The sequence below is a fragment of the Octopus sinensis genome, linkage group LG1 (genome assembly GCF_006345805.1).
Source record: "Octopus sinensis linkage group LG1, ASM634580v1, whole genome shotgun sequence".
Taxonomy (NCBI): Eukaryota; Metazoa; Mollusca; class Cephalopoda; order Octopoda; family Octopodidae; genus Octopus; species Octopus sinensis.
This window is the reverse complement of record NC_042997.1, coordinates 207,628,410-207,637,436: the sequence shown is the minus strand read 5'-3', so window position 1 is coordinate 207,637,436 and position 9,027 is coordinate 207,628,410. Positions and strand designations below refer to the sequence as shown.

The 9,027-nt window shown below is 37.1% G+C and overlaps 2 protein-coding genes across 2 annotated transcripts in view; one reads left to right on the top strand and one right to left on the bottom strand.

Moving 5' to 3' along the window:
• LOC115209664 (protein mono-ADP-ribosyltransferase PARP14-like) overlaps nt 1-9,027 on the bottom strand; it is a 730,077-nt gene that overhangs the window by 75,915 nt on the left and 645,135 nt on the right. The gene's annotated exons all lie outside the window — the stretch shown is intronic.
• LOC115209694 (protein mono-ADP-ribosyltransferase PARP14-like) overlaps nt 4,617-9,027 on the top strand; it is a 146,526-nt gene continuing 142,115 nt past the window's right edge. Inside the window, exon 1 of the mRNA XM_029778183.2 lies at nt 4,617-4,735. The gene's annotated coding sequence lies outside the window, so the exon portion shown is untranslated. The remainder of the gene's footprint in view (nt 4,736-9,027) is intronic.

The window sequence follows — 9,027 nt, the reverse complement described above, 5'->3', positions numbered from 1 at the left end:
AGAGTTCTTAACGTAACCCAGGAACGGGTGTTTTCTGCCCCCAAGGGGCGGCCCATTACTCATTATGTGAAAAATTTTAAGTCTAAAACCCTCCCTGGAATATAAGTAATATATCTTCACAGTTTGGAGATATTCAGTTTAAAAATTTCAACCGTTATAATCTTTTACACACACACACACACACACAGAACAGGATTTATATTAATATATATATATATATATATATATATAGATCAGTGTATGTATGCATGTGTGTGTGTGTGCATGTACCTGTGTATGTGTATATGTGTGTTTGTGCCTCTACCCGCCACTATTGCTTGACAACTGATTTTACTGTGCTTATATCCCCATAACCTAGCCATTTGTCAAAGTACACCGATAGACTAAGTCCTAAGCTTACAAAGAATAAATCCTGGTGCTCCAGCATGGTCGGAGTCACATGACTGAAACATGTAAAACAATAAAAATCTATACCATTTTAATCCTAAGCAATGCTAGGTAGGTGTCTCTGCTAGTATATATATGTATATGTATATATATATATCTATAAACTTAGATGTGTTTTGACCAATGATTGGTCCAGGCCATGTCTAACTTAATAGCACCACCTGATAGGATTATTTGAATCCCTTTTAAATGTTTGTGTTTTGCTGTCTGCCTTGAAGCAGACCTTTCCGTTGTTACTGCCTCATATTTATGATTGATCTTTCTAAATATTTTATTTCTCAACTTACTCAAGATATTTTTGTTGTTTATAAATGGGAGAGAGATATATAAAGATAGAGAGTAAGAGAAAAGCGAGGGAGGTCCGAGAGAAAGGAGAGTAAGAGAGTGGGGAAAGTGAGAGAGAAAGAGAGAGCAACAAAGAGGGAGAATCATCATCATCATCATCGTTTAACGTCCGTTTTTCCGTGCTAGCACAGGTTTGACAGTTTGACCAGGGTCTGGGAAGCCAGGAGGCTGCACCAGGCTCCGTCTGATCTGGCATTGTTTCTATAGGTGGATGCCCTTCCTAACGCCAACCACTCTGTGAGCGTAGTGGGTGCATTTTTCGTGCCGCCGGGCACAGTTCCAGGGGGACTGGCAATGGCCACGATTGGTTTGTGCTTTTTACGTGTCACTGGCACAGAAGCCAGTCAAGGCGGCGCTGGCATCGGCCACGTTCGGATGGTGCTTTTTACGTGCTGAAAGGAAGCAACAGAAAGTAACAACCACACTCTTACCCGCGCGTAGAGCGGGTCACCTTCAGCTAGTATTATATATATATATATATATATATATATAATTATAAATTAAGGTATCTACGAGATACCCTAATTTATAATTTTAATAATTATTACCTTGAAGGTTATTTTTTCTATGGTGGCCACTTGATACATAATCGTTATTTTATTTCAAATTTTCGAGGTTATCCTTATTTATATAAATTTATAATATATATAATATATATATATTATATATATATATATATATATATATGAATTAATATAAGGAATTAATAGAAGTAAAGATAAAGGAACACTAATTTCTAAATCAACTTCATTGGCTTACAGTTGTTTCTGCTATGGGTAGCTGTGCAATTAGTGATGTGTGTTTGTACATCTGCTTCTAACTTCCTTGGTTATATATCACCATGATCTTCTTGTCATCAATCGTTATGTAGCGTCCTTTCTCCAGGCTGGGTTGGACAGTTTGATAGGATCCAATGGCTGCAAGGACTGCATTGCACTTCAGTATCTGCTTGGTGGGATTTCTACGACGTGATGCCCTTCTTAATGCAATAACATTTGCAGAGTTTACTGGGTGCTTTTTTTATATCCCTAGCACTTGTGTGCCTCAAGAGAGATAATTACTAACACAGGTAGTGAGACGTGAGGCCTAAATGCAGAGGACATACGAAGTTAGAAAAGAATGAGGTTAGTCTGCTCCACTGGATGTGTAATGTAAGTGTACTTATTCGACAGAGTGCCAGTGTTCTGAGAGAGAAGTTAGGCAGAAAAGGGAATTTGTTGCTGTGTGCAAAGGGGGTGACTGTACTGGTTTGGTCATTGTGATGTGGATGGATTCTGACAGCTTCTGTTGTCTTTGTCGTAATTTTCACTGACCTGGTTTTCTCCTCTAACCCTGATCTCTTTATTGTTGTTTGCTGTTCTTCTTTCTATGCTTGTTGCTGCTGTTGTTGTTTTCCTCTTTGTAATCAATTCTTTCTATAGTCATGATGACTCAGCTGTCATAGTCTTTTGTGTGTCCCAACATTGTAATCTGAATCTGAGAAATGGGATTATCTGATCTCAGCTGCATGTTTTTGCTGCTGCTGTTGGCCTATTTTCTGTGCGAAAGCTCTCTAAAGAGTTCAGTGGATTGGTATTGGGGTTGGTTTTCTATGTATTGAATCACATTATGAACATCCTTTAATGTCAGTTGTCCATGTTGGCAATCATTGGAGGTGTGACCCGAGCTCGCAAGATGGGGAGTAGGCTGCACCAGGCTCCAGTCGTATTTGGCTTGGTTTCTATGACTGATGCCCTTCCTAACACTTCGCAGACTTTGCTGATTGCTTTTACCACTGGCCCCACATGGAAGCTTTTACCTGACACCACCACATGGGCTCTTTTAGGTGACACCACAACGGCACTTTTATGTAACGCCATACGGACGCTTTTACCTGAACATGAACTGGTGCTTTTACGTATTGCTTCATGGGAACTTTTACATATCATGATATGGGCACTTTTAAGTGCTACCATGTGAGCGCTTTCACATAGTACCCCAGCGATTGCTGCATGCTACCAGAAGGATTGGTCTAAAACTTCTGTTACAAGGTAGTAGGCTTTTGACTGAGGCCAGGTGCCAGGTATCTCGGTCCTTTGTCATCTCACCTGAAAGGTTCAGCATCTTGAGGTCGTTCATCAGCACTTCATTCCATGTCTTCCTGGGTCCTCCATCCACTTTGAGAGAAATGCACTTTTTTATGGAGCTGTTGGCATCGACCTGCATCACATAACCAAACCAGCACAGTCTTCTCTTGCACACAGCAACCAATTCCTCTTATGCCTAACTCTCTCTCAGAATACTGGCACTCTGTAGAAAATGTACGCTTACATTACACACCTGGCAGAGCATACTAGCCTCATTCCTCTCTAACCTTCACATGTCCTTTTCATTCAGGGCCCACATCTCACTACCATGTAGAATTGTATACATGTATCATACAATCATTCTTTGAAACAGAGAAACCTTTCGTGGCCAATACAGGTAACAGCTCTCTGAATTTCCTCCATCCTATTCTTATTCTAGCTATTACACTTTCTGTGCATCCTCCCCTATTACTAATTTGGTCCCATAGGACTCAGAGATTATCTACTAACTCTAAGGTGTCACCAGGCCATTTGAGAATCTCAATTTCCCAGGTCGCTAAAGTTTTGATGGACCCTGCGCATCTTCTATATCCGAAAACCTTCCAATTAACCTACTGCACCTCTTGTGTGACCATAGCTTTCACTGGACACACCATAGAGAGTTCACCCTTACACTTTTACTACAATTGAACAGGGCTACCTACGTAGGTGGCCTGGAGGACAATGATGAAATGGAGGGGATACTAAGGACTGAGCCTTGATGAACTCCTACCTCTACACCTAATTCTTTGCCGTACTCGTGGTGTCTTTGTGCACGGTCTGTACGCTTTCACCAGTCACTCGTCTATCCCTATCCTCCTCAGAGCCCACCGTATCACACAGCAGGGCACTCTATCGAAAGATTCCTCTAAATAAACAGATGCCAATTATAATGTTTTATTCTTCTCTTGAAATTGCCTGATTATGAAAAGAGCATCAGAATTGATTCTTCGTGGACAAAGCTGAACTGCATTTGGTCAAGCCAAATTCTGGGCCATAACTCTCTATGTAATTTTCTTCACCTGGTCCAGGAGTTGATGCTTCTGTAATTGCTTCAATCTATCCTTGTAGCAGCTAACAATGATGCTGCAATGCCAGTCACTGGGTATTACACTTCCCAATGACTTAATTAACTAATGTAGGGACAAGCCCATAACCTGCCTTATTTTGAGCGTCTCTGCTGTGATTCTGGTTGGAACTGGGGCTTTCCCATGTTTTCATGTTTTTAATTGCCTTCTCTATCACACCACTGTCCACTAGGATAGCCAGTCCATCTGTTGGGATCACATGAGGGAGACTCCCTTTATCCCATTCGTTCTCTACATTCAACAGTCTCGCATAGTAACTTTTCCACGCTTCTCTCTTGTCCACATCACCGAATGCAAGCATACCATTATCCATCCACTCACATTTCTCTCCTACAATATCCTGCTTTTCTCTGACACACTGTCTGGCAATCCAGTACACTTCTTTCACTGTGTGTGTGTGTGTGTGTGTGTGTGTGTGTGTGTGTGTGTGGTGTGTGTGTGTGTGTGTGTGTGTGTGTGTGTGTGTGTGTGTGTGTGGAAGGTCTGTGGAAAAAACATGCCATTGGGGAAAACCAGATAAAGTCTCCTATAAAAAAAACTATTTCAGATTTTCTTCTTTTGAAAAGTTTTCTTTATGTCGTCTGTTGTAATTAATAATGAAATATATTTCAAGGTAAATTGCAGAGAGGGGGAAGTGTTTTTTTCTCGGAAAAACACTGATGTCATACAAAGTTGTTGTTAAACCAATCGACAGCTTAAAAACGATCAAATAAAGTTTCAAGTTTCACTTTTGCTCAGAGTTGTGACGAGGTAAGTCTTCGTTTTACATCTTCCTAATTTAATTTCTTTAATCCCGTCTCTCCATTGCTTTACAAAAACTTTACAAAATCGATTTCAATACTTTTCCTTACATTATAACTCCGAGGATTTGTTTCCTCGTAACTCTCAGGAAATATCATCATCATCAACAACAACAACAAACATAGGTGCTGAGCCAATGACTTACATTTTGTCGGTATTAATCCAATGAATCGTTTACCTTTAAAGCGAAAAAAACCCGACAGGTATCTAAAATATATTTTGTATATTTCTATCTCTGTTCATTTGGATAAGCTGTAGAAATTCTTGCGCGCGCCCCACAAGCACAAAAATTAGGTGGACATTTAGCTGTTATTTTTAGCCTATCGAGTTTCGTGGTGAACGTTTCACATGCCGTGGTCCGTTTACCGTTTCGCTATAAATCTACGCATGCGGAAATAGACTAAACAGCAATTCATTTTCACTTTTAGACAGCGGGATCAGGTGGCGAGGCGGGTGTGGATCAATTTTGGTGTTTTTCATAAGAAATTTGAAATTAAAACTTGTCCCCCCTCCACACACATTCTTAATCTCCGCATTTTCCCACGTAGATTGAAAAAAAAAAATCGGAAAAAGGGGTACTTGTATTACAGAGTGGTCCCGGTTACGCACACGCGGATTCGCGCGTGCGCGCGAGCCAGACGTAGGCACTCGATACTCGAGAGTCTACGAGGTGACTTGCGCAGAGTAACACCCGCACGATTTTCACTAAAAAAAAAAAAAAAACGGATTTTTTAGATACCTTTCTGCTTTTTAAGACAATGTGTTGGAGGGAAATCTGGCTGCTATTTCTAGCTGCCTGAGTAACAACATAGCGATTCCCTCGCGGATTTACAGATAAATGAATTAATTACTATTTTACAGAATAAAATTAATGGGCGATCTTTCGTTTGTAGTAGCACGTTTCCGTCGATGATTTCCGTAAAAAACTTTTATTTTTTTACATATGGGCTTGCATTTGAAGTAATGAGAGCGAAAGAGACTAAGAGGACACGAGGCGAAGTTTCGCATGTCGTAGCGCAGATTTCCGTCGATTTCCGTAAAAAACTTTTATTTTTTTACATAAGTAATGAGAGCGAAAGAGACTAAGAGGAAGCGATTTTATGACGAGGAAGTTTCTCTTTGAAGTCTCCGTGTGTGTGTTTGATGGGGTGTGGGAGACAGACAGTATGTTGTGTAAGTGAAGTGCTTCTGTTAGTGTGTGCGAAGAGACAGAGAGAGTAATGTGTGAAAGAGAGAGATAACTGATTTTTTACTCGGTGTATGTGTATATGTATGTATGCATGTATGTATGCATGTATCTATGTATGTGTGTGTGTGTGTAAGTATGTGTGTGTGTATGTATGTATGGCCGATTCATCGTAATTTTTTACTCGGTGTATGTGTATATGTATGTCTGCATGTATGTGTGTGTGTGTATGTATCTATGTATGTGTGTATGTGTATGTATGTATGTGTGTATGTATGTATGGTCGATTCAGTGTAATTTTTTACTCGGTGTATGTGTATATGTATGTCTGCATGTATGTGTGTGTGTGTATGTATCTATGTGTGTGTGTGTGTAAGTATGTGTGTGTATGTATGTGTGTGTGTGTATGTATCTATGTATGTGTGTGTGTGTATGTATGTATGTATGTACTCGGTGTATGTGTATATGTATGTCTGTCTCTTCGCACACACTAACAGAAGCACTTCACTTATACAACATACTTTCTGTCTCCCACACCCCATCAAACACACACAGGCCGACTTCAAAGTGAAACCTTCTCGTCGTAAAATCGCTTCCTCTTAGTCTCTTTCGCTCTCATTACTTATGTAAAAAAATAAAAGTTTTTTACGGAAATCGACGGAAATCTGTGCTACTACAACCGAAACTACAACCGAAACTATGCCGGACGGGCGGACACGATTTTATGACTAAATTAAATAATTCTTGAAAGTTAATTAATATTAATAATATTTTTTGAACAAAGTAAATAATTTTTAAAACTTAAATAATTACTTTTTTTTACAGAAACGCGAACGAATATAACGCGCAAAATTATTCCGTAGAATTTATCAAATTAAAAAACGCAAAATTAATATATTTTTTGAAATTGCAAATTATTTAGAATATAAAAATCTGGCTGCTATTTCTAGCTGCCTGAGTAACAACATAGCGATTTCCTCGCGGATTTACAGAGAAATGAATTAATTACTATTTTACAGAATAAAATTAATGAATTAATTATATAAATTAAATAATTCTTGAAAATTAATTAATATTAATAATATTTTTTGAACAAAGTAAATAATTTATAAAACTTGGTTAATAATTTTTTTTCTACACAAGCGCGAATGGGGAAAAGGGGGTGGCGAATTGGATTTTTTTTTTTCGTTGAATGAATAGAAAAAATGTATAATATATGTTGTACATACCTTAATTTTTCTTTTTCGTGACATTGTAGCAATTTTATGACAGTGTAGCAAAATAGTAGTGAATTATATAAATACCAGCAGTACATTTTTTTTTCTGGGGTATTTTTTTTCAACCTCGTCACAAATTTGCACCTTTCAATTTAAACAAAGTCTTAATTAAGCAATTACGGCAGCTTAGCAAAAATGTCACGTTCTAATTTTTGTTATTCAATGGTTTTAATACATGCGTGACATCTGTATCTCAATTGTTCAAAACCCTTCGAATGTATACCATTCTGAAAGAAATTTTTTCGCACGTGATGATATCAAAGTGAAAACTTTCAATTACGCGCGCTTTCCGGTGGTGGTCACATAAATAAAATACACAGATAAATTAACAAATGGAAATAAATAACTATATCAGTTTTTTTTAATTTAAAAGATTTTTCCCTTTTTTTGATTCATTATTATTATTATTATTACTAGTATTGTTGTTATACATACATACAAGCATACGTAATAATAAAAATAATGATAATAATAATAAGTGGATGTAAACACATGAACAAATAAGAATAAACAAAAACAACAACAACAACAAAAACAAATTACAGGAACGTATATAAACAGAAGATACAAAAATTACAGGCATCACCCCCCCACACACACACACTAAATAAACATAGACGCACATAGAGATATACGCATGCGCAAATGAAGGCATACTATAGAAATACAAAATGGCTGACGGTTAGTAAGGAGAGACACAAATAAGAAAGAAGAAAGCAAAGGACCACTGATGCGGTCACAGGAGTGTGACGAAAGAACTCTGGCCGAAATAAGATTAAGATTAATGTAAAAAATAAATAACACTGAAGCAAAGTAACACCAAATATATAGTGCGTGTGTTTTTATTGGCTAAACTGGCAAAATGACCATTCCGAAATACAACAATATATATATATATATATATATATATATATATATATATATATATATATATATTTACTTTTACTTTTACTTGTTTCAGTCATTTGACTGCGGCCATGCTGGAGCACCGCCTTTAGTCGAGCAAATCGACTCCGGGACTTATTCTTTGTAAGCCCAGTACTTATCCTATCGGTCTCTTTTTGCCGAACCGCTAAGTGACGGGGACGTAAACACACCAGCATCGGTTGTCAAGCAATGCTAGGGGGACAAACACAGACACACAAACACACACACATACATACATATATATATATATACATATATATATATATATATATATATATATATATATATATATATATATATATATACAGGTGGTGCTATTAAGTTAGACATGGCCTGACCAATCTCTGGTCGAAACATATCTAAGTTTTATCTAAGTTTTATATATATATATATATATATATATATATATATATATATATATATATATATATATATATATATATATACATACATACGACAGGCTTCTTTCAGTTTCCGTCTACCAAATCCACTCACAAGGCTTTGGTCAGCCCTAGGCTATAGTAGAAGACATTTGCCCAAGATGCCACGCAGTGGGACTGAACCCGGAACCATGTAGTTCATAAGCAAGCTACTTACCACACAGCCACTCCTGCGCCTATATTATATATATATGAGCGTCCAATAATACTTTATTTGTTCCACGTCCTCGCGTTGATGTGTTTTTTTGTTGTTTTGTGTTTTCTTGTTTGGATTAACTATATATATATATATATATATATATATATATATATATATATCTATATATATATATATATTATATATATATATACATATATATACATATCTATCTATCTATATATATATATATATATATATATATATAAAGTTAA